At 35.5% G+C, this 26,632-nt stretch overlaps 1 long non-coding RNA gene across 1 annotated transcript; it reads left to right on the top strand.

Moving 5' to 3' along the window:
• Positions 1-7,802: 7,802 nt before the first annotated feature.
• Positions 7,803-25,021, top strand: LOC145691959 (uncharacterized). Its single transcript, XR_014132597.1, has 4 exons — positions 7,803-7,906; positions 10,886-10,994; positions 19,985-20,091; positions 23,732-25,021. It is a non-coding gene; the product is annotated as an uncharacterized LOC145691959 (long non-coding RNA).
• Positions 25,022-26,632: the final 1,611 nt, after the last annotated feature.

Raw genomic sequence — 26,632 nt, 5'->3', positions numbered from 1 at the left:
ACCACCATCTAGAGTTTCTGGAATTCGAAATAGGGCCTGTTGAAATTTGACTTTTTTCGTGATTTTCTAAGTCATGGGTGAAGAAAAATAGCACATAGAGAGAAAGGAATAACTGCTTAAAACAAATTAGTCTCTTGGACAATTGATCAGGGTTAAGCGTTTGAGTTCCATCCTCTGACATTTAGGGTAAACACCCTTGCAATCTCGTGTGATTGTGTTCTTATTAGACCTATAACTCAGAGGACATTGTGTACAAAGCTTAATAGGGAAAAAGTGTATGTAAAATCGAGGAGAGACCTCTAGTACAACCATAAAGTCTGCCAAGTTTCTTCATTGTTTCTATTATCAAAACGAAACGCCTAAATAAAATACAAATCGGGAATTTGAGTTCAAAATTAAACACATGGAGTAAATAAGGGAATTACAGCGCTGATATCAGAATTAAGAAAGAAATTGGTAATTAATTAATTAATCACTATAAACCTGGAACGATACGAACTTTGGGCTAGACCATTTGATTCTGTGATACTTTCACTACATTTAACTAAATTTCAGGTACCTCAGGTTAATGGTTTGGTCAGGATATAATGACAATTATCACTCTATTTTTAATGTTTTGAGGCTTGTCTGTGTTGCATAAGGTTGAATCAAGTCCTTTCTACGTATCAAAATATGTATGGTACTTTGCGCATCTTCGTTGACCATCTAAGAGACGAAGCATCTTAGCAAGAGGATTATCCTTTGCCTTTGAAACCCAAAAATAGGATTCGAAATTGAGGTTATAAAGCCAGATTCCTCCCCCCCCCCCATGGTCAAGTGTTTCTTCAGAAGTATGACGCTCTAGACCAGACTGTTCAAATGGCGGCCCGCCAAACCATTTTCTGCGGCCCACAATGCTCTCACGATTTACGATTGTTATTACTGATAATATTTTCATTTATATTTATTCATTCTTTTAATGTTTCCACACTTCTTTCTAAATAAGGCATCCACTTAGCGCTTCTGTACAACAAAAAGGCGCGGGCATCCACAGCAACACTGCAGTCGGTAATGTAACTATAGGCATAATATCGTTGCTGAAAGGGACGATTACTTCAATAACCAATACATCTGGTCTAGCTTAAAAAAGGGGACCCTTTCATCCTCGAACTCTGCCTAGAAGTCATAAGGCGCAAGAAATACACCACTTCCTTTCACAAACACATAATAATAATAATAATAATAATAATAATAATAATAATAATAATAATAATAATAATAATAATAATAATAATAATAATAATAATAATTGTTGCGGCCCTCCACCTTACTAGTAAAGACGGCTATGGCCCTCAGCCTCATTATAATTGGACACCATTGCTCTAGACCTCTCCCTCTCTGCCATAGGTACGACTCCAGTATGTAAAACTTAGTTCAAGTTGGGCGCGATTCAGTTATGTATCTTCAGAGTTTGGATATTCATTGTCGCTATAATTTCTCATGTTATGGCTTTAAAAGTTGGACTTGGGATCAGGTACAGACAATAACCTCTTTAACTTAAACAGTTTGCCATCCATTCTCTATGGAATCATTTCATTTTTTAAGAAGATTGTTTCTGGCAACACACACACAGTTTTTCAGGTTCTCTTGAGTGAACCTAATCGGCCAGACCTGCCTCAGTATTCGATTTCAATCAGTTGACTCTTAGTGCTTAACTGATTTTCTTCATTTTACTGGAAATTCATTGGATTTCGAGTCAAAAATGTTTCACACTTGGCTAATTTCCATGCCCTATTTGTGATTTTCTTCTAGTTTTCATGACATTAATCGTACTTAGTCAGATTTCTACACAGAATCACAGAAGATTTCAATAACTTCGTCAATGAATTATTCTCAGTTAACGAGTTTTTTTAGAAATATTTTTTCTCGTCATTTTAAAACCTACAGGAATATATTTACCCTTCAGTTATTAATTTTCGTCTACTGTTATTTGACTTTATTGATCGAAATCTGGCAAAGCGGAGAGATACCGTTAGCGTTGATAGATAGTGGAGGTAACATCGTTTAATATTTATTCTCAATATAATTTTTATTATCTACTAACTTTTGTTGTTCACTCTTCCTCTCTTTGCACGTGGAGTCTTGACACTTTTATAAGTATCTCAGATGGCCGTCGCTTGTACAATAAAATACTTTACGTCCACTCCATTTTATATATGTTGGAACAGTCCGGCACATTGCAACGCTAGACGTTTAGTTTCATTGACTGATAAGTAATATCAATGAGTTCCAAATGATAACATGAAAGTCATGCTTTGTATAATATTTGTGAAATATTCCGAAGATTTAGTTCGCAATATACATCCAAATTTTGTACTTTTAAATAGTTTCTCTTATTTTTGTTACCTGATAAATTATTGAAGTCTGAGTCGCCACGTATAATTGAAGTTAGTAAATCCCTGAATAGCAAATAAGGCAATTTTGAGTTTTTAAATTCTGAACCCAGGCGTGTTTTAGGGTTGAAGCGCCACATATAAAGAGATCAACGATGACCTACCATCTGGCTATGTCTTATTAATACAAATAACAAAACTCGCTCTATCACATTATTCTTCAACGGGCTCATAAGTAGTATATCTCGGATTCTATTGTCTTTGGTTCGGGTTTTCCCACATTCACAACAGTTATCATACGACTGGTACCTGCCAAAGTGAGTCTACACGTTTTGGATGATCTTTTCATCATATCTTCCCGTCTCTGTTGAAACATTGATGTTGTGTCCGTAGATATATATCTCATTCATTCAAAATACTAGGATCACTTTACTTGAAAAAAGCGATTGAATCGAATATCTAGCATGTTTGGTTGGAGAGCTGAACTTATTCATAAAAAATGCTACGCTCATTTCTACCTACTCGATTAGGTGCAGCTAAGTTATCTCTGCTCTCAACGATTGGCTGCCCTAACAACTGGTATTACTTCGGATATCACTAAAGAAAGTACGTATTTCAGAGTGTACAGCTTTTAAGTAATGTATATTTGTATATACAAATACTGTATAGTATGAAATTGTACAGAACATTCATCTTGTTAAACACCATCATATTAGCCGCATACTTATTTATTAGTTTCAGGGTTGTGAATAATTTCGATTAGTCATTTATTAATGAAACAAGCGATTATTTACAATTATCTACTAATTTACATTCAATTTAATAACGGACAACAAACCGTGGAAAAGAAATATACTTTTTTCTTAGCACCATACACACAGGTTTTGTGAAATAAAAACAGAATCTCAGTTATATACTTGCGTTGTCTAATATATTTGATCCCTCTCTGTATATTGTAATACCACCTCATATTTACAAACAATACTTGGTGCTTCTCCACAATGATTACCAAACAGCCGATGGATGACGTCTCCGAAGAAATACACGACGAAATACTGGATGCACGAAGAGAAACCCACCAACTTCTCCACGGGCAGCGCCTCCAAAAAGACGATAAAAAACACGTCAAAGGGCAGAAAACATTAGCTGTAGCTGATCAGTTAATATCTTTCTCTCCGAACTACTCTGGGCTGGAGAAACTCTAACCTTACCAATCTGAGCAGGAAATTCCTAACGAACAACCATATGGCCTCTGCACTGCTCTGAGTAAAAGGTCCAACTTATAGAGGGAGGATTGTTAGAGACATTACGTGTGCAAATCGTATACAGAAGATACATCTATAATAAAAAGGTAAGGGAAATTCTGAGTAGCGCCTCTCTACTATACACAGAGCTGTAGCTAGTGATTTCGGCGCCTAGGGCGTAGTAGAATTCGGAGCCCCCCTACAATCACAACACCAAGCTTTTCCTTCATTTTTTGAATATAAAAGAAGCAGCTTTTGTTGTTATACTACGTAGTTTTTTTTTTTTTTATCAAACTGCTTGGATAGACCATTGCAAGAGCCAAAAGCGATCATTATGTATTCTTTTACAAATAAGAACTCTTTCCAACAAGCGTATTTTGGACTTTTTGTTAAACTTGACAAAACTACCTTTTGTTGGTACACAGAGCCCCTTGGTGATCAGTTATGGAAATTTACGGTACAACTATTAGCAGCGTTTCATACTATCGATAAGAAAAGAAATTTCAATACATTAGGAACTATGTGCTTTTAAAATGTTCGAAATGGATGCCAGTGTTAATTTCCAGTAATAAATCTACTCTAGTAATTTTATTCTGTATGTGATCACACAAATAGCATTTTAATTTCTATTCCTTTAATATCAGCAATTAAACGAGTTGAATTTATTAATGATAGACTTTCTTTTATTACTCTTAAGGGGCACGGTGTGATATTGTTTTAAATGTAAATGTCCCACCAAAGAAAAGGATGGTGATTTAAAATACCTTTTTTAAGAAGAACTATCACAGGTATTTGACCAAGTCCGCAATACCATATGAAAATTATATAAAGGAAACCAAGAAAGTTCCAACGATTTTTCTGAAGGTCTGTGTACAATTGGCCCTCACACCGTGAGTTGAATGCAAATGGAGATAAGACAAAGGTCAGTTGTTGCTGTACTACCTGGTTGTGGCAGTTCAGTTATACCGTGAACGTGCGTAAGGACAGAGTTAACATGGGACTTCCACAGAGCGTCATAAGGGAGTGTGTGCTGTACGACTTCAAACTGGAGTAAAAGATATGCCAGGCCTTTGGGCTCTGCAGCGGGTCGAAAGATATGTCGTGACTATGATGAGGATGTCGTGACTACGTGGACAGTGCAGCAGTGGCTAAACAAGTTTAAGGACGATGAGGAAATACTCGAAGACGCACCATGTGCCGAAAAATCAACACAAGTACAAAATGAAGATCTTTGGGCAGCAGTTGAAGCGAACAGTGGTCAGACAAGAGGAACTGGGACTACAATTCAGTGTGAGTGGAAAAATCATTCGGCAGCACCTCCATCAACTTTGGGAAGTACTACAAGTTAAGTAGGTGGTTTCCACATGATTTGACTCTGGACTAGAAGCAATGTGGGCAGACACCGTGTTTCTTTGCTCTCTCGTCTGAGAAAAGAGCCATTTCTGGACAGGGTGTTGACATGTGACGAGGAGTGGGTACTGTAAGCAGCTTCACGGCGCCTTCATCATTGGTTAGCATCCCATTAAACGGTTCCAAAACAGCCGAAACCAGCACTGCACCAGTAGAAAGTCCTACTGTGTGTTTAGTGGACTGCTCGCGCTATCGTGCATCAGGAACTGCTACCAGCTATTTAGAGCATCAATACAACTTATAACAATATGGATAGACACAAACTTTTAAATCAACCCTCGTATTTTCTCAACTCCGATTCTTAGAAATGAAACGCAACCAGTTAACATTTGGAGGAGAACAATGCTCAGGAATTTGTCACCCAAAAGGTGCCTCACTTTTCCAGACAGCCCTGCTTCCTCCCGTCAGCCTATATTAGGAAGAGGAATTTAGCTACTCTCGTGCTGTCCGCCCACGCAGCAAATCCTCATGACGATGACAGATTTTTACGTGACAATGTAAAATCTATCAATAATCGTCAATTCCACATTGGAACGATCAGTGTTTTTAATGTGATTTCTATTAACCTATGAATCATCTATTATATAGTATTAACAATATAATAAAGCAAAAACTTAATGTTTTCTACGAACTATATTTTAGTTTGTCACGCTGCTAACTGGCAACTATGTGACGCATGAAGAGAAGCGCGAGAGAGTAATATTCATTCCCCATGTAATAGTGAAAGTGGTAATACCTTCCGAACAAACGAAAATGTTCTACGAACTCTCAAATGAGAGTCCAGAGAGTCGCCACATGAATTGAGTGTATCAAATATCTGTTTCTACCAAGATTAGAAGAGTCTCTAAAATTATAGTGTTTAAATTACCAAAGCATTATAAGATGATTTCAGCAACGTAACACTAAAACTTAACCGGACAGACTATGAAAACCACAAGATAAAACAATGGAAAATAATCAGTTGCAATCCCTTGCAGCCTAGTGGAAGTGAAGTTTTCTTCATAAACTGTCAACATCGTCTCATAATCATTTCGTGGATATAAACCCGAACGTCGTGCGCGTTAAAAGATCGTACCGAAATCATTTTAACAGGGCCTAGTGAAGTATTATCAATCTTTTGAAATATTATTATATTATTTTAAAGTTATATATGATATGTGTAACGAAAGTGAATCCAATCCAAAGTTTGCCTACAATCCTTGTTATTTTTCTCGAAAGTGAAAATAATGATTATTTAGTGTGTATAATAAGTTGTTTTCTTCTCAGCAGTCAATGTGTACGCAATTTAAAATGCACGTCACAAGGTAAGATATCTATAAGCAGAAAAGTGCAAACATGTACTTTCATCTCCCACGACTCGTCTGGTGTTAACTACGCATGTCTGTCCCACCTTGTATTCTTTTGCAGGCAGCGAGCAGCATATCTTTGAGCTGACGTAACAGCGACGGTGGGCACACAGCATATGCCTCTGATATTAGTAACACCCGAATTCTTGGACCGTGGGAGTGGGATTATTTGTTTAGTTGCCAGTTCCTTATTGAATTTATTAGTCTTTTATAAATGAATGATGTTATAAAGAAGATTTTTAAAGAGATCCAAGGTTCGGATCCCGACAGTATTGTTAGTTGGTCTTCTCGAACTGGAACAAGCAAACATTGACACCCACTCCTCTTATAAACTGTGTACTGTCAGCAGTTGAGCCGTGTTCCAAAAAACTCAAACCTCTGGAATCAGAACTTCTGAACCGCAAAGGGGTCCTCCTGTTACAGGACAATGCTAAGTCCTACGTGGCTTGGATGACCCGGAACACCATTCTACGCCTTGGGTGTGAAATACTATTGCATCTACCATACTCTCGGTACATTGCACCTTCCCATTATTACCTGTCCCATTCTTTGGACAATCACATTCCAGGACGATAGTTAAAATCCCTAGTAGAGATGCAAAGTGCACTTGATTCCTTCTTCGCTTCACGGCCCACCAAGTTCAACCGCGATGGAATCCATGACCTTCCAGAATGTTGGCGGAAGGTCGTCTATGCTGATGGGGACTTTTTTATCTTCCAGGCACGTCTTAGGTGGCATATTGGTGTTCGAAGGTAGAAATGGGGATACAATACCCAGGAACATCAACTATTTATTGATTTTAGATAGGCTTACAATTCTATTAGGAGAAAAATATTATACAACATTCTTGCAGAATTTAGAATACCCAAAAAGCTAGTTAGATTATTTAAGATGCTTTTAAACGAATCTCAAAGTAAAGTCCGCGTATGAAAATTCTTGCCCACAAGCTTTCTCGTTGAGAATGGCCTGAAACAAGGAGATGCGTTGTCGACATTACTATTCAAGTTTATTCCAGAGTATTCAACTTTACTCTACAAGGAAAATCAAAGATAACAACTAGGGCCTAGAGCTGAATGGTGTTCACCAGGTTATGGCGTATGATGATTATGTAAACCTGATAGGAAATGATAGGAGAACAATAGAAAGAAATGCAGAAGCATTATTAAATGCTTGCAGGCTTAGAAGCAAATGCAAATTAAACTAAATACATGGAACTTCACTGGGATCGTAATACTGCAAATTATGGATTCGTCATACAACGATATTGTATATCTGATCTATAAATTACTTTCATTTCTAATTCTAGTTTTTTTTTCACCGGTGCTTAAAATTGCACAATATGTTGTGAAGAAGAAGAAGAAGAAATGTAGAATATATGTTAAAAATAGATTGATAATCACGTAATTATAGTTGCTGTAACTAGAGATAGTTGTTTTTTTCGTGTTGCTATGACATCAGAAAGATTATTATTATTCATAGAGTTTTGAGAATAGAAGTTAGTTCTTCTATATATTTGACGAGCATAATTTCCAAGGTATGCAATTGTTAGTTTTTGCAATTAAGTGTAAAAATTAAGGTACTGAATCGTTGCAATATATGTAACGAAAATATATGTATATATGAAAATTGTCAGCAATATATGTAACGAAAAGATAAAATAGTGAATTAACGTTATATATATTCTGCCCGGGAAAACCTTGAGATTTGTTTGAAGTAAAGTAAGCAATCTCATAAATAACCGTCAACACGGAGTACACTTTATTAAGAGGTAAAAGGAAAATTTATAGGAACTTTAAAATGGATATACCCAGAGTCGAAAGTAATAATGATGAAGTTTGTGATGTTGAAACACCAGGATTGGATACATCAACGAATGTTTTTGACCTTATAAAACAGTTAGGTCAATCCTTGTCACAGCAAATGAATACTAAATTTGAGCAACTGACACAGCAAACACAACAGATGGATACTAGGGTTCAGCAAATGAATAGCAAATTTGAACAAATTACACAGCAAATGAATACTACATTTGAGCAACTGACGCAGCAAACACGACAGATCGATACTAGGTTTCAGCAAATGGATAGCAAATTTGAGCAAATTACGCATCAAATGAACACTAAACTAGAATGAACAGACTGTAGGATGGAACAAATTTTGCACAGATTTACAATTGTACATGGTTCGGTGGAAGTGGTTTAAACTCAAGTAAATGAACATAGCAATCATATTAAAGAATTGCAGAAAGAAATAAACACTATTAAGGAACAGATTATCACCATAAATGATAGTCCTGGTCCGATCAATAGCGACCATAGGCCAAATGAACCCAGACTAGCAATAAAAGAAAGTGATATACATGAAAGCTCTTCTGAGAGGGATGATAGTGCCTCTAGCATCGGGAAAGAACAGAGACCACCAATCAAGGGTTAGTCACTGACTAGTTAGTATCATTCTAACGCTTTACTAAATAAGATACACTTTTTGGTATTCAGAGTCTACTTTGAGAACAACTAAAAAGATGATTTTGGTATGATTAACTTATATAATCCCAATGCATCGGGTGAGAAAAATAAATGTGGCAACTACGGAAAAGTAGATCAGCTCATACGTATTCTGTAAAAATGAAAATAAATGAAATACGAAATGTTGTGTTGCACGCTAAACCGTAGGTAAAAGATTAGCCTCTGCTCTAGATTAATTAGCCACATATGAATAACTTCGTCAAATATTACGTCCTAATCAAAGACTCTGAATACAATTTTGATAACCACCCGTTAGTCAACCCCGTAGTATGGCTTTAATCAGACACCAAAACGACTCTGCATAAGACCCAATCTCTCCAGTTTCTCTAGTACAGCATTGTTAACGCCTTCACTTCTTGTTGACGTCAGTTCTAAGAATCAGAGAAGACAATCTTTGATTACAAAATCAATCAAATTAACATAAAGTCATTTATGACTCGTTACTAACATCAGTGGTTTGTTCACAAGTAACCGAATACACTTTCAACCTGTTTACATCTTTCATAATTCAAGAACATATAATCTCACCAACACACGATGTTATTTCATTTTGAATAATTTTGCTTACAAGAGCATAGTTTTCCCCGCTGTTTCTAAATAGTCTTACAGAGTTTTATCCCAAGCATGTAACATAAATACTACTGATAATATGAATGTAGGTTCCCTTCTTTACTACCTAAACAATTACCTAATCATTCCACTTATATAAGACATCTATCATTTCTGTGTCCTCTTAATAGTAAGTTATTCCTAGCACAATATGGAATAATCTTAATAATGGGTCCAACCGACGTTTATTTCGTGTTATTATTTCCATTACTTTTCAATCCAAAAACCACTGACTGATCTGATATGGTCTTCGAGATGGATAAACAACAACCAGTAGCAATGCACGTCCTTTCCCTTCTTGTTGTTTGAAACTCATGTGGCTTTTATTACTTTTCCGAAGTTGATAGTTTATAGCGAATACCATAAATAACATCATTTTAATTTGTCTTCGTTCTTGTCCGGCCGAAAAACATCTCAGTGGAGTGGGAAGATTTAAGCGAAAGCGATTCAAACAATACTTGGAATATTGCGCCGAAAATTCTTTAAAATGTTATTAGTTTGCTTTTAATACTGCAAAAGATACTGTTTTGCTTCACGTTTCGTATTTTAACAGGCCCGTATCCACTGGGGTCTAGGGGGACCGGGGCCCCGTAAATTTTTACTGCGTCCCCCCCCCTAAAATTTTCACGGTAGCCTTGCAAAAGAACTATACTATGGTGATGAAATATAATATGGTTGGTTCGGGCCCCGGCTATATTTTGGGGCTCGCTACCGGCCTGTATTTTAATATTTACGAAAAAATGTTGGCTTATTTGAAAGGCAATAGAAAATTTAAACTAACAAAATCTATGAGGGTACATAAGATTAATAGGTTACTTGGTCTACTCACCTCTGGTAGATGACAGGTTACAATTTTATCTAGGGAAAAGTTAAGCCTCAGAAAAAAGGAGTGAAATTTCTTATTTTTCCCATATGAAATCTGCTAACGTGTGTATTAAAATTGTCTTCTGATCGTAATTTCTACGTAATAGATACATTTTTCTTTTTTATGTAGTATACAACACACTCACGTATCATTTTATCCCGTGTACACCCGGATATCAAGGGGGCTATATCCTCTCTAGCCCCCATGGATCCGATTGAGGGGGTGCACCGGATGTGAATATACACTATCTAAAGTGAGAAACTGGCAGTGAAAATAGCAATACTTCCCGAAAATTTCATGTCATGTTTCCGTTTTGGGTTCAAAAGAAAGCGGAGTTTTGCAAAAGTAATAGTTTAACTTAATTTCTCATATACACCATATTTGCCTAAAGGCATTTAAAAATTTTAAATTTGATTCAAATGTACTGCTAGTTGTTGGTGGACCCTCCTAAGAAAATCCTGGACCTAGACCTGTATATACCCCGTACTGATTAACATTATATAATCTCTTTCAGGGAAACAAGAGTTTTTTGAATATCTTGGAAAAAAGAATGATCCCAAGTGCAATTGTCTTCCCACCTGCACACAGACGAAGATTAGTAGTGTATATTCTCACACCGAATTGTAAGTATTCATCATGTATCTAATTTAAATACCTGTGTATCTTTTGTTGTTATTAATAAATAATTACTTTAAATTTCATTAAAAGAACATAACTAAAAGTGATGAAGGAGCCTGATCCGTTCAGAAAAGTTAACGCGTTTTTCAAATGATGTAAACACACTTCATAGATTTTCTGGTATCTATAAATATTCTGATATGTAACATGAAAATATACTTTACTAATAAAAGTTAATAAGTAAATAATTAAGGAAAGTATATACCTTTGATATATCACATGTTACGCCTACCTAAAAGTATTTCCGCTCGTATTTATATTTAAGACACGTTTTTCAGCATATCATATATTTTAGGTATCATTTAACCTAGGCATCTCTGAGTAGGTTATCATAATGTGTTAGCTGGCTGCTTCATTTTACCCAGGGGTAAAATCTTGATTATTTAATGTTTAATCGATAATAAAATCAAGGAAATAAATTACACCAACAAGCGATGTATGAAATTTACAGAAAGTAGATTTCCACAATAATCATGTGTTGATTATTTCATTCATGATCTTAATAATCTCTAACCATTATGAACTTCGACCAATTGCAGAGATGTTAATGCACTGTTATCTTGAACTAGTTTCGTTTTGACGCACCAATTGTCCGTTTTATTATTAAGTGAAAACTTCTCGTTACTCTTTTCTTTCCACTGTATTTTCTAACACATCCTTCAGGATACTTATTCTTACAAAAGTTTATATTTCTATAGTTTGTTGGGTACGCTCAATTGAAATGACAACTAACATACGACACTATCAAGTGCCAAAATGAACGGTGTGATTTCGTTGATTACGTCTACATTCACATTCCTTTGCCGTTCTGCTCCTACGGCAGGAGATCCACATTGTATGATCCAAACGATACGAAACACAAAGTCGGGCTGTTTACAAATTAATGGTTGACATCGATGAACAAACTTGCAGATATGATTTTGGGCGATCCACAACTTACTAAGCAAGAATAACTATATTAACTCTATAAGTTAAATTAAGCAAGTCTATATATACATTTCGGCTATCCGTAACACTCATGATATTTCGGGATATAATCTTGCCACTTCTTAAGATGGTACAATTAATATCAGGCTCAATGTTACTCGTTTTACTTTACTTCTTAACGATACAACCTATTCCCGTTGTTTCGGCACCAATATGTAAAACGGTTCAACTTTTCCTGCCCGGGTTTCGGCACCAATATAAAACGGTTCACTTCCAATTTATTGAGCCATTAAAAATGCAAACTCCGTTGAATAAATCCATCTATTTATTTCTGTTGTCCTGACAACGACATTCCAAAATCCTATTATTTAAAACATAAAACATGAATGTCTTTTTATATCGATATTATAATTAACATTTTTCTTTTTCTTCTTCGAATTACATAATCAGCCTAGTACATATTTTAAAATATCTTACGCCCTAAAATTACAATAAAATAAGCATTTACAAGTAGTAAAAATATACAACGTACTCTTGTATATTATGGCCCTCGACGGACTTCTTTCTATTTATTTACTCAATGAAAAGAAAAAGAATTCTGGACCGTTTACCTTTACATGTTAATCATTCGAGTTTTCTAATACACCTCGTATACTTGAAAATTACAATTCATATAAATATACATATATATCATATTTAATTTTATAACAATATTATTATCATATTTATTATCATATTTATTTTAAACTTTATCATCGTCTTCATTTATTTATACGTTTCAACGACGCTAAGGCATATTCGAAATTTGATTTGCAAGTTATCTGATTTTAAGTCCTTTTTCGAGTCCATTAAATGCCTGTTACAAATTAATAATTATTTACTTAGGCATCATGAAGAAGGTTTTGAAAAAGATGTATTTGTGCTATTCATATAGTTGTTCTTTGAACGTAAAATGATCGGATATAAGATATAGTTAAACAAAATACAGATTAAGATTGAAATATCGATAATAATCAGCACATAACATAATAATTAACGTCTTCTTAACATCATAAAAAATACGAATAACAAACGAAATCATAATGATATTTCAAGTGAAATAAAGCAAAAATCAATTGAGTACAGTTTTCACAGACGCTGTAACTTTAGCTTAAGTTACATGACCAACGAATTCAGTTAAGTTGCATCGAAAGTCATAAACAAAAATACGGTATTGTGCATTATTTACTTCTACAGTTCTTTGTTTCTTACGTTGAGAATTTTCGCGTCACACAAGCACATTTACCGTTACTGCTAAGGTTAGGTTCGGTTATCTTACCGGTAATATTAGGTTGAGTTCTTATTCATTTCACTGGTGGCGAGATGTTGTGTCTGTACCTATTCTTTCTACAATATTCATGGTAACCTGTCCTACCATGGTTTCTGTTCCGCGAAAACTCCCTCGAAGCATCCGATGTATCTCTATTTTGCTTCTTAGAAGTAGCCGCTTTGTTGTAAGGCGGATAATTTCTGTTTGACTTTCTTTTATTTTTGTCGATCCAATCTTCTCTTCGCCAATCATTTTGACTTCCATCTCTGTTGTTAGGTTTGGTTACAATACCGGTACATATCTATTTTACATTATCTTGTACACTAGGATCACTCTTTAATCTCACATGAATGTATCGAAGTTGGTTTCGAATAATGTTAGTATGGTTCAAGTTATCGCTGTATTGGACCATTGAAGGATTTGCAAAATTTCGTAATGTCATGCTTAGATGATTGAAATCAACGCACTGTATCATGTTCCGTAAGAACATCGTCGGATTGCTCACTATTACCATATTAGTCTTGTCATTAAATGCACAGTTCAACAGATTCAACTCAATCGGCCAATCAATACAAACACTGTTGGGAACACACGTTTTCTTTCTGAATTTCACGGACACTGGTATCAACTTTCTTCCTGCTACATAAACCAAAGTCGTGTACATATCATTAAATGATTCTACCAGCATTACTTCGTCTTCAGGATTGGTATCATAACATGATGTATACTCAACATGACACTGTGAGTTCAAGTAATCAATAGCATTCACTAGACGAAAACAATCGTAACTTTTCGCACATTGATACATACCATAATCATCATTACACGCAGCATCCATAAGACAATCAAAAATATTCGACTCAAAGGAAAAGTTAGGATAGTCTGTTCCAACCAATACGGCAGTATGGTTTTGTGAAAACTCCGTAAATTTCACTAGTGTAAATTCAAAGTTTGCTTTCTCCGTTGTTTCTATGTCTACAGTCTTGAACTTCGTTGAATCTCTGTACTATCTTGCCCATTTCTTCATCATAACGCTCGAACCTAACTGTAATTTGCTGGTTCATTTGACTTAATTGTTGTTGTATTTGGTCCTATTTGCCATCGTTACATTGCTGCAATTGCTCTAACTTTTCATCAAAATGTTGTGCTTGATCCAGAGTTTGATCCTTAATATGTTGATTCATCTTTTAGTCTAATTTCTCAAATTGTTCATCATTACATTGCTTCAATCGCTCTTTTTGTCAAAATGTTAAGCTTGTTTCTTAAACTGTTCATCGCTTCGTCGAGCTTGTTCTTTAATTTGTTCCAATATTCCCCTTAAAACATCCATCATGTTTTCAGGAAAATTCATATCAGTATATATATTTCGGCTATCCGTAACACTCATGATATTTCGGGATATAATCTTGCCACTTCTTAAGATGGTACAATTAATATCAGACTCAATGTTGCTCGTTTTGCTTTACTTCTTAACGATACAACCTATTCCCGTTGTTTCGGCACCAATATGTAAAACGGTTCAACTTTTCCTGCCCGGGTTTCGGCACCAATATAAAACGGTTCACTTCCAATTTATTGAGCCATTAAAAATGCAAACTCCGTTGAATAAATCCGTCTATTTATTTCTGTTGTCCTGACTACGACATTCCAAAACCCTATTATTTAAAACATATAAAACATATGAATGTCTTTTTATATCGATATTATAATTAACATTTTTCTTTTTCTTCTTCGAATTACATAATCAGCCTAGTATATATTTTAAAATATCTTACGCCCTAAAATTACAATAAAATAAGGATTAACAAGTAGTAAAAATATACAACGTACTATTGTAATACACCATGAGCTAGTTTCATTACTACTTGACTGGTTGATTTTGCATGGGAACGACTATTATCACTGGATTCAGCTACCTGAAATTAGTTTCAACTGTAGAATATTTCGCTACATTTCAAGTTCGCGAGTATCCCTTGTTAGATGTAAAGAAAAGCTTATTTTGAGTGGAAACGTCATATGGTGCGTTGCAATCAGATTTACGAGGATAGTTGTACTGGACCTTTGCAATTTGACGAATCTCTTTCTCTGCAACAATCGCTTTTTCGCTATATCTGTTTTCACAGACGCATCCTACACCCTTTTTATTGAGCTTTTGCACTTCTTACGAGAGAAGATGGGCCTTGAAGAATGTCAACTTGTTTACACATAAGAAATTTTTGTCTTCATCAAAAGTAATTAAAACTGTGTATTCTCGTCGCAACAATACACCAGAATATTGGCAGGAATATCTGATGCTACTCCTCTATCGAAAACCGTAGGCAGGCCCTTACGAAAGGTTTAGGGTAGGACCAATGTAGACACAGAGAATAGGGCATGCACCAAATTATTTAGTTCATAAGCTAAAGGACATGACTCAGAAATAAAAAATAATAAAAACATGTGACAAACGGTAAATTAATTATACAACGGTTGCAACACAATGAACAAATACTTAACACTCATGAACGAGAAACAAGAACAAAAAATGTAGGGGGTTTATAAACAAAGTTTTTTTTTTCTCGTACATGTATTCTTTAAAATATAGCTTGTGTACGAGAATGCATAACTCTTGACTTATATACATATCAGAACGGTATGATACACACCCATCTCAAGCAGAAGACGTTCATTGACCATCTTTTATCAAGCTTCTCATAATTAACCCGCGAGTCTTATGGATGTGTACGTAGCTGAGAGGACAGAAACAGAACAGGCAGATGAAAGATGGTTAAATGAGAAGTAAACAAAAGTGTCCCCTCAACCGTACACAATTCATGGCAATGACGGTTTGCTGAATAAAGAGGACGATTAGTTTTCGTTTGACTAACCTTGTGGTAACTAAGGAAACATTCAAGATCCCTAGAACACGTAGTTCTCATTTACTCGTATATGATATAGAAAATACATTTAAAGAAATGCCTAATCAGCAAAACATTTCAAATTAAATTGAACTTTGCTCATTGCAATTGACAACATATAAGGTGACTGAAATGTATTATTAATATGATTAAAATTTGATGGAATGTGGCGTATTTACGCATGAGTAACCCCAAGAATTGTTGGAGTTGGAGAACATTGATGAAACAAAAACATTTTATGCACGAAATAATAGTATACTTTAAAATTAGTACATATTTAATGAAATTTGTATTTAAAAAATACAAATACACCTATGAATTAAGATGAAAATTGATAAATTTTCAGTGTTCCGAAGCATGTTATCCCAAGAAGAAATATGCTCTCAGGCTTAATGAGGACGGAGCTACCTAAACGCATTATATGAAAAACAAAACAAAATCGCACAGAGTTAGTCCCTTTACGAGTGCTACATTTCCAATAGTACTCCCAGGCGTTAATGCCACTTTGAGTCGTGACTAACTAGGCTGCGATGCAAGACAAAGTGAATTTCTTATCTATATGATTAATTTTGAGTTTAGATCTAAATATTTTCATTAAAACTTGAATTCATTGAACATATGTAAAAAAAATCACCTGTCGATAATGAGATAGTACAAAATACACGTATGTAAAATCTACACATACATAATCAGTTCTAAGGCCCCTTTCAGATTATGCGGCGCTGGCCTCGTGCAGCTCCGGCACGGCACGGTGATTATTTGATTATCATTAGTATATATAAGGCTTTCCAGATTATCCGGCCACGGCGTTTCGCCGCATTCGGCCGTCATGAACATCACTGCGTCCTTCAAGACGCTGCGCGGCGCCATACAGTATACGACGTGTTGATTACAGAGGTTGTTCAGTCTACATTTGGCCAATTTCGACTTACCTAAAAATTTAGAAGAATCCATGGCGCCAGGTCCGTAAGTGCTCGATGTGTTTCCATTGGTTCCTAACAATAGCCCGACAGCGTAATTTCCACTGTAATAAGCTTCTCTGAAGAACTGGGGGGAATCTTGTCCCATTCCCTTTGCACAGCTTTCCAAAGTCCTTCCACAGTTTCCACACGCCGTTTTCCCAAAGCCCACTTCAGCAATCGAAATCCACAATAGTCCATAGGACTTGCATGTGGAGATTTAACAGATCCATCATTGAAAGGTATCACCTGTATACCACTTGATTCCTCCATCTCCCTGTAGAATGTGAGGGACGATCGTGAGGTATGTGATGAGGTGTTGTCCATGTGAATGCACACCAGATTGGCGTTATTTCCGTACATTGTTGGAATATCATGCTCGTAGATCTGCTCCTGAAAATACTGCGAATTTATTTTGCAGTTCTAAGCCACCCTATGAATCTTCAGTTTACCTCGGTAACAGTAGCCAGTAACCACCATGAACCCTTTTTTGAAGGATTCTTTACAGACACGGACCCACCTTCTGAAGTTCTTCGCGCCTTTCTCTCGGTACATGATGGCTCTCGGTTTGGCGCAGTCAGAAAAGTAAGTCCATGCTTCATCGAGCGTTACGACGTACATTCACCTTTGTTTTGCCAGATGCCGTTCGTACAGCTTCCGGGCGTTACACTTTCGTTCCTTTTGGTGGGTATCCGTGAGAAGATGGCCGCAAGCTTTCATGACATTTTCCAGCTTGAGTTGATGGTGTAACGTCCGGCTCATAGTCCCCAAAGACACGTAAAGACGATTAGCCATACACCTTTTTGTTGACGGATTTTCTTGCATTGCCATTTTGCAAAGTTTCCTCTGCATGGTGTAGGTGGCCTTAGTGCATTCCCGCATCCAAGGCAACTTCGTTGGTGATCCAAATGGTGGAGATTCTCTTTTTTCGGTACTTTTTAATAACATTTTATTCCATTTTTATGCCATTTTTAATAACATTTTTAATAACATTTTTAAACTGATGTTGCAACCATTCTTCTTGCAATGTTTTCCAATGATAGAAACACTAAAGTAGGCGCCATAAAGAGCCGCAACATACCCTTCCCAAAACCTGCTTAGTTTGGGCGGGAGTTTGGTCACAGAGCGGAAACCCACACACTAGGAAACAAATTTAACACAACACTCACAACAATTGCCCTGTTTTGTGCGTTATTGTCGTCTGCGCGGAAAAACAACTCCGTTCCCAGGAAGCCACTGCACAACAATGCAGGACGCCACGAGCCAGGTTGGGTGAGTCCATTCTGCCCGGGAGGATGAAGGAACGAAATCGGCCAAACGTAGGCTGAACAACCTCTATACTATTGTCGCTTATGGTTCTGTACAGACTATACGACGTGCGCCTGACAAAATTCTATATTTAATCTTAAATTATTAATATTTTGGAGAATGTGTTTTACATCCTGTTTTTAAAATTAAATTTGATATTGTATTACTAGGGATATATAGTTTCAAAACCAATTTACAGTTGAATACGAATACGAATATGTAAATATGAACATCAAACAATTTCGAAACAGAATTTCCAATTATACCTCAGAGCTACGGCAAGTCTTTCAGTCTGTGAAATGGCATCTCTTAAGTGGGTATTTTGTCTTAAAATTTGTCCTTTTATTTTCTCTAATAACTCATCAAAGGTTGCTATCGACATACAAAAATAATTTTAAGAACATCGTTTTATCACTTCTTAAGTCACATAATAGCACATATGCACCAGCTACAGGTCTTTGAATATTCAAGTAATAAACCCATTTACTTCCTCTGTGCTTTCGTCTTTTAGATTTTAAGTAGAATCAGTATAAATAAATAACCTATCTCGATCATCCATATTGTCTCTATCGTAAAAATAACAAATCAGTTTGGTCGGCAAAGAAAGCTGCCGTGATATTCAGGACAAAAGCCGCATATTTCACGGCACGACTTCTGTACACACGATGCCGTGCCGTGGCACGGCGTGTCTGTTCAAGAAATATGTTTAAAAAAAGAATTACTACCGCTGAAACAGGTAATAATATATTTATTAACTTTAATATTTTACCTATGCTATTCTTCAAAGACAAGACACATATTAGACAATCATTAGACAGCATGCAGATGCAGGGTTAAATTTTCAAGCGTACAGTAGTTTACGAGAAAATAGAGAAAAATTGAATATCTATAACAATGAAAGGTTTGTTGGTAGCTGTTACTAGTAATTAACAGTTTATGTTCTTGTGAAAAAATAGTTATTAATATATATATATATATATATATATATATATATATATATATATATATATATATATATATATAAACAGTGACAACAATACCAATGACAGTGACACAATAGTTTTAACTGTGACACACACACACTCCTAACAATTTTTCACATAGTACATGGTTAACAAATACCAGGAGATTGCTTTATCTTTCTGTCTTACACTTAGAAGTCACATTTTATATTCTCAATCATAGTTAGATTATATCAATTGAATATACGTACGGGCTTTCGATATCCTATATTTATAGGCTTTTGAAGACCTAAGAATGATTGTGTCACCTAGTTTACATTTTATGTGTACAATTTTGGAAGGAACATAGGATATAATTTTAATAAATTTTCTATGTAATTAAACAATAACAATTGTTTGTTCTTTTTTTTAAAAAAAAGATAACTGCTTATGAATAAAATACCTTTTGTCGATACATTAAATATTACAAATAAATTTATCTAGCTTTCATAATTCTAGTTCAATTTATACTCTGCAAATGATATATACTAACGAAAATAAAGGCTTATCAAATGCGTTATTTTCATTTGATAGTGAATCCAAAGTAGTCGGCTCTAACATTGCAACTGCAACGTGTATTTTCAAAATGGCAAAATTTAGAACCAGGCTAAAAGTGATCCATAACAGCTTGAGTATTGCAGGTAAGTAAGTAATAATATTACTTCTTCATATACTTATGCATTCTGTACACGAAAAGTAAACAGTAAACTAGACTACTTTGAATAACTGTTAAATAAATATGTGATATTAGGAAACAGGAAACGATATAATCCATTTTTAAAGAGTATTTTAATTTCACTATTCTGCAAATTATTATTATAAGAGGTTGTGAGAAAAATTGCTGAAATCTGGAACATTTGTTCATGTATCTTCAAATCCCACCAAATGCACTGCATACCTTTCCCGGGCTTTCCTTTGCACAAATTATGGAGTTTCTTTTAGCTTCAATCAGAACCTGTATACACGATTGCTCTATTGGGTTATCTACTTTCCATGACTCGTAATCATCTGCTTCAGGAGTGGCTTAAGTTTGTAACGTTCTAAAATGAAAATGAAACAAAATCTTCATTCGTTCGCACCACAAATATTACTTGGCACGAGCAGGAATCGAATCAGGAATCCCGTGCACCAGAAGTGAAGGCTATATTACTGAGAAACCGCGGACCTGTAACGTTCTAGTAGAGATTTTCAGATCAAGTAAATATCGTTGGGTCATCATGTGTCACCAAACGTGAGTTTTTTAAGTATATTTCTACAAACGGTTTAACAGTATTTGATCATGGATGTTTATATCATTAACAATGTCTAAGGATGTCATTACTAATTATAAGCAACTCAAGCTTCATTTTTACAAGAATATAACTTTTCCTGTGATTAACCATCCACTGCGAGGAGCATCTTCAACACTAGAATTTTCACAACGAAACTGAATGTAGCATATTTTGACTGTTGTGTAGTATTTGATAATATACCTTGCAGAAATTTCATCATTAGTCTCCATCGCATTTACATCTTTATCGAAATAAAAGTGCAAAATATACATCTTTGTACAAAATTTACTAATGCACACGGCACAGCCATACGTCTAATTTTAAAACTTCCAATACTTTTTAAGCATGTACTGGCTTCAACTGTCATCTCTCACATGACGTTAGATTTGTCCCAGTGCGACTAATGTACCTTGAGATTTCCGATACTGCTATGATCTATTGCATAAAAGTTCAATATTTTCTCACTACCTGATAATATGTGCTATATGTAAACGTAAAGACCCTTTCATGGCAAAAAAAAAAAAAATAAATAAATGCTTTTCAATGTTGACAAAATAGACTAGAAATCAGTTTCGATACCAATTTATTGAATGTATTCTAATTTTACCAGAGCAGACATATCTAAAGAAAATGTGTATGCACATCTAACAGCAGACATATCTAAAATTTCTTTCCTGTAGACATAAACAGTTATAAGATGTCGTATTATAATTGTCATTTATTTATAGTCTTCCTGGACGGAGTTGTTTTATCATACATTCTATGGAATGTAAGTTTTACTTTCATAGCACACTGATTTTTGGCGAATTTCCTCTAGCAAAGTATTTTTCAGGACCATCAAATTTTGCTACAAAATAGAAACAGTAATAGCAAGAAGCAATTCTCTGCAATCAATTAAGCATCTCAAAAATATATTTACTATTCATTCTAATATCTCTACTAAAACGGAAAGTGTCTAAGTCAATCACTTTAAGTTTTTTATTGTTGATTCCTACACAGCAAAGACTGTAAAAATAGAGCAAGACACAGTTTTCTGCAGTCGATTGAGCGTCCCAAAAATTATTAAATCTTCACTCTAATTTCTTTCAATTCCAATGTTTAAGTAAGAAAACACCACTCCATATGAACAAACTTCTTTTATGTCGATTAACTACAACACATAAATGAAATGTAATGTATTGAATATGACTACTCACCTTCACAGCAGCCTTCACAGCAGGTGCTGAAAGTGTCCTCCGCCCACTTCAACACACATGTGAGCACGATTGAGGATATTCATATATACCCTTGTCAGTTCTTGTGTTGTAATTCTATTGGTGACATCCTGGATCCTGGTCTTGAGTTCTTCAATTGTGTGTGGATTTGTTTCGTATACTCTTCCCTTTAACAGTCCCCATAAGTAAAAGTCACACGTGGACAAGTCTGGTGACCGAGGAGGCCACAAGCCTTTTCTGATTGTCCTCTCTGGTGTAAACATCTCATGCTCAAGGGACAATGATGCAGCTGATGTGTGGCATGTTGCACCGTCCTGCTGAAAGTAACATAACTGACGCTCCTCTTCGGTCAAGTGTGTATAAAACTCCTCCAGGATTCCCATATACACGTCATTGTTCACTGTAGTCTCAAAAAATATGGGCCCAATAACGCGTGTGGCGGAAATGGCACACCAAACACCAATCTTCTCATCATACAAGGGTACCTGGTGGATTGCGTGTGGATTTTCTGTCGACCAATACCGGTTGTTTTGGGAATTTACGTACCCAGACAGGTGGAACCACGCCTCGTCACTCATGATGAGCATTAGTGGATCCAAGAAACCACTGGCAACATTGCTCAACAGCCATGAACAGAAATGCACCCTCTTCTGCAGGTCAGGCTCCTTCAGTTCTTGCACAACACTTATCCGGTACGGTTTTAACTTCAGTCCCCTTAAAACACGTCTGCAACTTCTCTCACTCGCATGAACCTGTTGACTCAATCTCCTGGTTGACTTTCGAGGACTTCTTGTCATTATCTCCTCCACCTGCATCTTTAATTCAGGTGTGCAGACAGATGGTCGTCTGTTCCTGGGTGCATTTTGAGCCGATTCTGTACGCTGCCATTTTTCAATCAATTCCTGAATGGTGCTTTATGCTGGCACAGAACGTCCTGGAAATTTCTCCCGAAACAAATTCTTTGTTTTCACAAAAGATCCAGTGAGAATGAACCCTTCAACAATGGCAACACGCTCGGGTATCGAATACGGCATTATCACACACTGACACTCACCCGGCTTAACACAACGAGGCCTTTTTCTCAACTGGTTTCGACAAGTTTCACTGGCTGCGGCTGCATGTGACTGCTGCAGGTCACGTAAGTAGACCCGACCTCGACACGCCATCTCTTGGTAGGAAGGTAGATTATTTAAGTGTTGCCAAAAACACAATATACCATAATATTACGACGGGCCGGTTTTACGTACCGCACCCTGTGCATTAGCGTACTGTTTAATACCATTATAACTAACACTACTACGCGGTAGCCTTAATTATACGTAATTTTCAATAATGTTCTGTGTTACTGTAGTTTCCTATTTTATAATTCTGAGTTGATGTTAGAGAATATTTAACCCTTTCACTGTGGAAGGCGACGGAAAACATTCCCTAACCTGCGAATGTCGGTTATAGTCGACGTGTTAAAATTTGTCTGTATCTTAGGTTTGTCGATTGTAGTCGCCAAAGGTTTTCTGTGTGATTTCTATTGTTTATCGAAAACAATAGAACACAAACAAAAATGAACGGTACAACTTTGGCGACTACTCTCGACAAAGCCAAGATACGGACAAACAAATTTTAACACGTCGACTATAGTCGACATTCGCATGTTAAGGAAATTTGGTTCTGTCGACAAAAGTCGACTTCCTCTGTGAAAGGGTTAAATTATCTATCATTTGTGTTCAAATGTTTCAGAATATTAGTGTATCCCTAATTTTTAAATATATTAATGTGTTCTTGCTTTTCTATATTTTCAGTATCTATCGGAGGAGCAATTTCATTTTTTCTTGGAGCAAGCGTTATGAGCGCGATCGAAATACTTTATTTTCTACTACTGAGACCAGCTTTCATCTATTGTAGAGAGATTCAAAGAAGTTGTTGATAACATCTATATGAATAATGAATGCGCAGTATCTTCATCACTGGAAAGTTTCCAGTTTGCTAATCTTAAAGTTTGCATTTTCTTTCCAGTTTGCATTAATATTGATTTTAATACTAAAGAATATAATGTGCCAAGAACTTTACTCTGTTATATGCACTCATAAATAATCCATGCTGTAAATTGTTATTTACCAACTTTGAGAAAGTTTCTGAATAGCATATGATAATTCCCTTTCTGAAAATGTCCAGTTAAAATATGCTGCTTTTGAACGAAAATGTAGCAAAGCTTATAAAAGTGATCCGCTCAGCAGTAAACTGTTCATTACAAAAGTAGCTAGTACGTATAAATATTTAACCACTATTATATTCATGCAATAAATTTGCAATATTTAACTATAAATGGTAGCTCTAAAACAAAAAATGAACCTTTGAAATCAGTAAGTGCTTATAATAAATTCAGTATATAAAAATTGAAAGAAATATTTGAAGATTCTGCTGCATTTGCAATTGAAGAAAATAATTCACAACTGTTCCGAAAAACGAACACATTTTACCCTACCTTAAACTATACTAACGTAATTTGTTTAAGTTAACAAGTGTTTCCCTAAAGCGATACTATACAAAGTGTCAATAATACTTATGGTGAAAACCTAGAAATAACCAATTAATGCGAAAAATAATAGTAGGTAAAAACATGGCATTTTTTTACCAATAGCTGTGATTGTTTCTTTAAAGAAGTTACTCTCAGTGAAATGATAGCAATTTTGAACCATGATAAAAATGTGTACCAAAACACATGGAAAGGTTATGTGATTGACTATTATTTTATAAGCTGAAGAAGTAATCTGAAAAAATAGACTTAACGTGTGATAATAAATGCTCATTGGTGAATAAAATGTATGCGTAAATAGCAAGTCAACACTATACACGTACCTTAGAATTACTATCTTGGAACCGTTAAGAACAACTTACAATCGAATCGCCAGTCTTAATAATGGATTTAAGACCAAATACGGCAAAATGACTTTTTATATTCCACATTATCTCCTACATTATTTCCAAACTTCGTTCTACACATGAGTGATATAGTGTATAGTTCATAAGTTCTAGTTCAAACTTGTCGGTTATTGTATGAAAAGTCAACCACTTGTACAGTTTTTCTTCGATTTTAAAACATCTTTATTCTCATCTGAAATCTGATAATTCAATTATATAGTACTCGAAACAGTAGATTTTGGTACACTCAAGTCCAAAATTATTGTCGCATGTTTATAAATATGTTGTTATAGGAATATAATTTGCTAACGAATCCGCCCGGTATTTCTTATAATATTAGATATGTATAATCGACAAAGTCATGTATGTGGCAAATATCATGTCAAAAGAGCAGCAAATAAGAACAATAAAACAAAAATAAAACTTTCTTGACCATTTAGCAACATTTTATTTTACTCATTCTAATTTTCGTATTTGTAATTCTTTTCCCATGAAATTTACCACAAATATACATTTCCCGATTATACACATAGCATCAGTATTAAAAGTACCTGCAAAATCATTATCAAATTATATTCTTAAAGAAGACAATTATAGATATGCGACAATCATTTTGGACATGAGTGTACATAAGTATGAATTGATGGTGTACATTTATACTTAAACACTGCTTAGTAAAGAATAATAACTCGTAATATTATGAAAAATGAATAATATCCACCTTAATTTCCTATTTTCTCAATACGACCTGAAGTTTCGCTACCTAAAAATATTAGGTAGCTGCGAATGAAGAGTCCACTTTGACATATGATGGGAAACTCGCCTAAGCAGCACAACACATGGATGAATTAAGGTCACATTCTGACATTGCAAACTCTGTACGCTTTCAGCAAACAGACTAGTTTACCTGGACAGTCAAGGAACGGTGTTTTGCTAAACAGGGTTGTAATGCATCACAGATAACATGCAATTGTAAGTGACTTTTTTGCGTCGTGAAATTTGGATTCTGCATAATAATCCATTAAAGGTATTAACATTGTTGTTTGTACTAGAAATGGCAAATCAACGTACCATTCACTTTCGGATTGTCAAATTTTTTTTCAATAACACCGCATTGAAATAAGAGTACCGTGGGCACCGACCAACACATCATGCTGAAATTAGGTGCTGAAGAACATCCTTATACGTATCATTGCAAGTGAGCTGGACGTACACCATTCAATCGTTATTTGATGGCTCCGATCTAACGGTAAGGCGCAAAACGTGGATTGATAGAAATTACAAGCTTATACCGGCAAACAAAATCGCCACCTTGATGTGTGCATTTCTCTGGATGTAAGAAATAATCGGGAAAGATTTCAGTGTCGTATTGTCACGTCTCATAAAAAGTGAAACTTTTATGGCAATCATTAGCAATTAAAATAATGATTAGGTTATGATCAACATCGAAGACCGTTTCACAGGCAGCAAATAGTTCTATTAATGGAATTATGACTCATGGTGGAAGTGATTTATCAACTCTTTCCTGCACAATGAGCAACCCTAAATTATATTCTTTATAATACTGAAATGGCAATGTGGCCTGCCTGTGTCTAGCAATGATCAGTGCCCTCATTTTCAACCATAATGCTCGTTATATCTCTCGCAAAGTACGTTGCAGGAAGTTAATATATTAAGCGTGACACCGCTTTCCTCCCAACATAAACCCACGATACATCTTCCACTAGCTACTAATTTTCCATCATCTCAATCACTTTTTAGCATGGAACACTTTCCCGATG

Source organism: Thermobia domestica, chromosome 8, assembly GCF_964235325.1.
Source record: "Thermobia domestica chromosome 8, izTheDome1.hap1.1, whole genome shotgun sequence".
Lineage (NCBI taxonomy): Eukaryota > Metazoa > Arthropoda > Insecta > Zygentoma > Lepismatidae > Thermobia > Thermobia domestica.
Note: the sequence above shows the minus strand (reverse complement) of the source record. Positions and strands in the feature narration are given on the sequence as shown.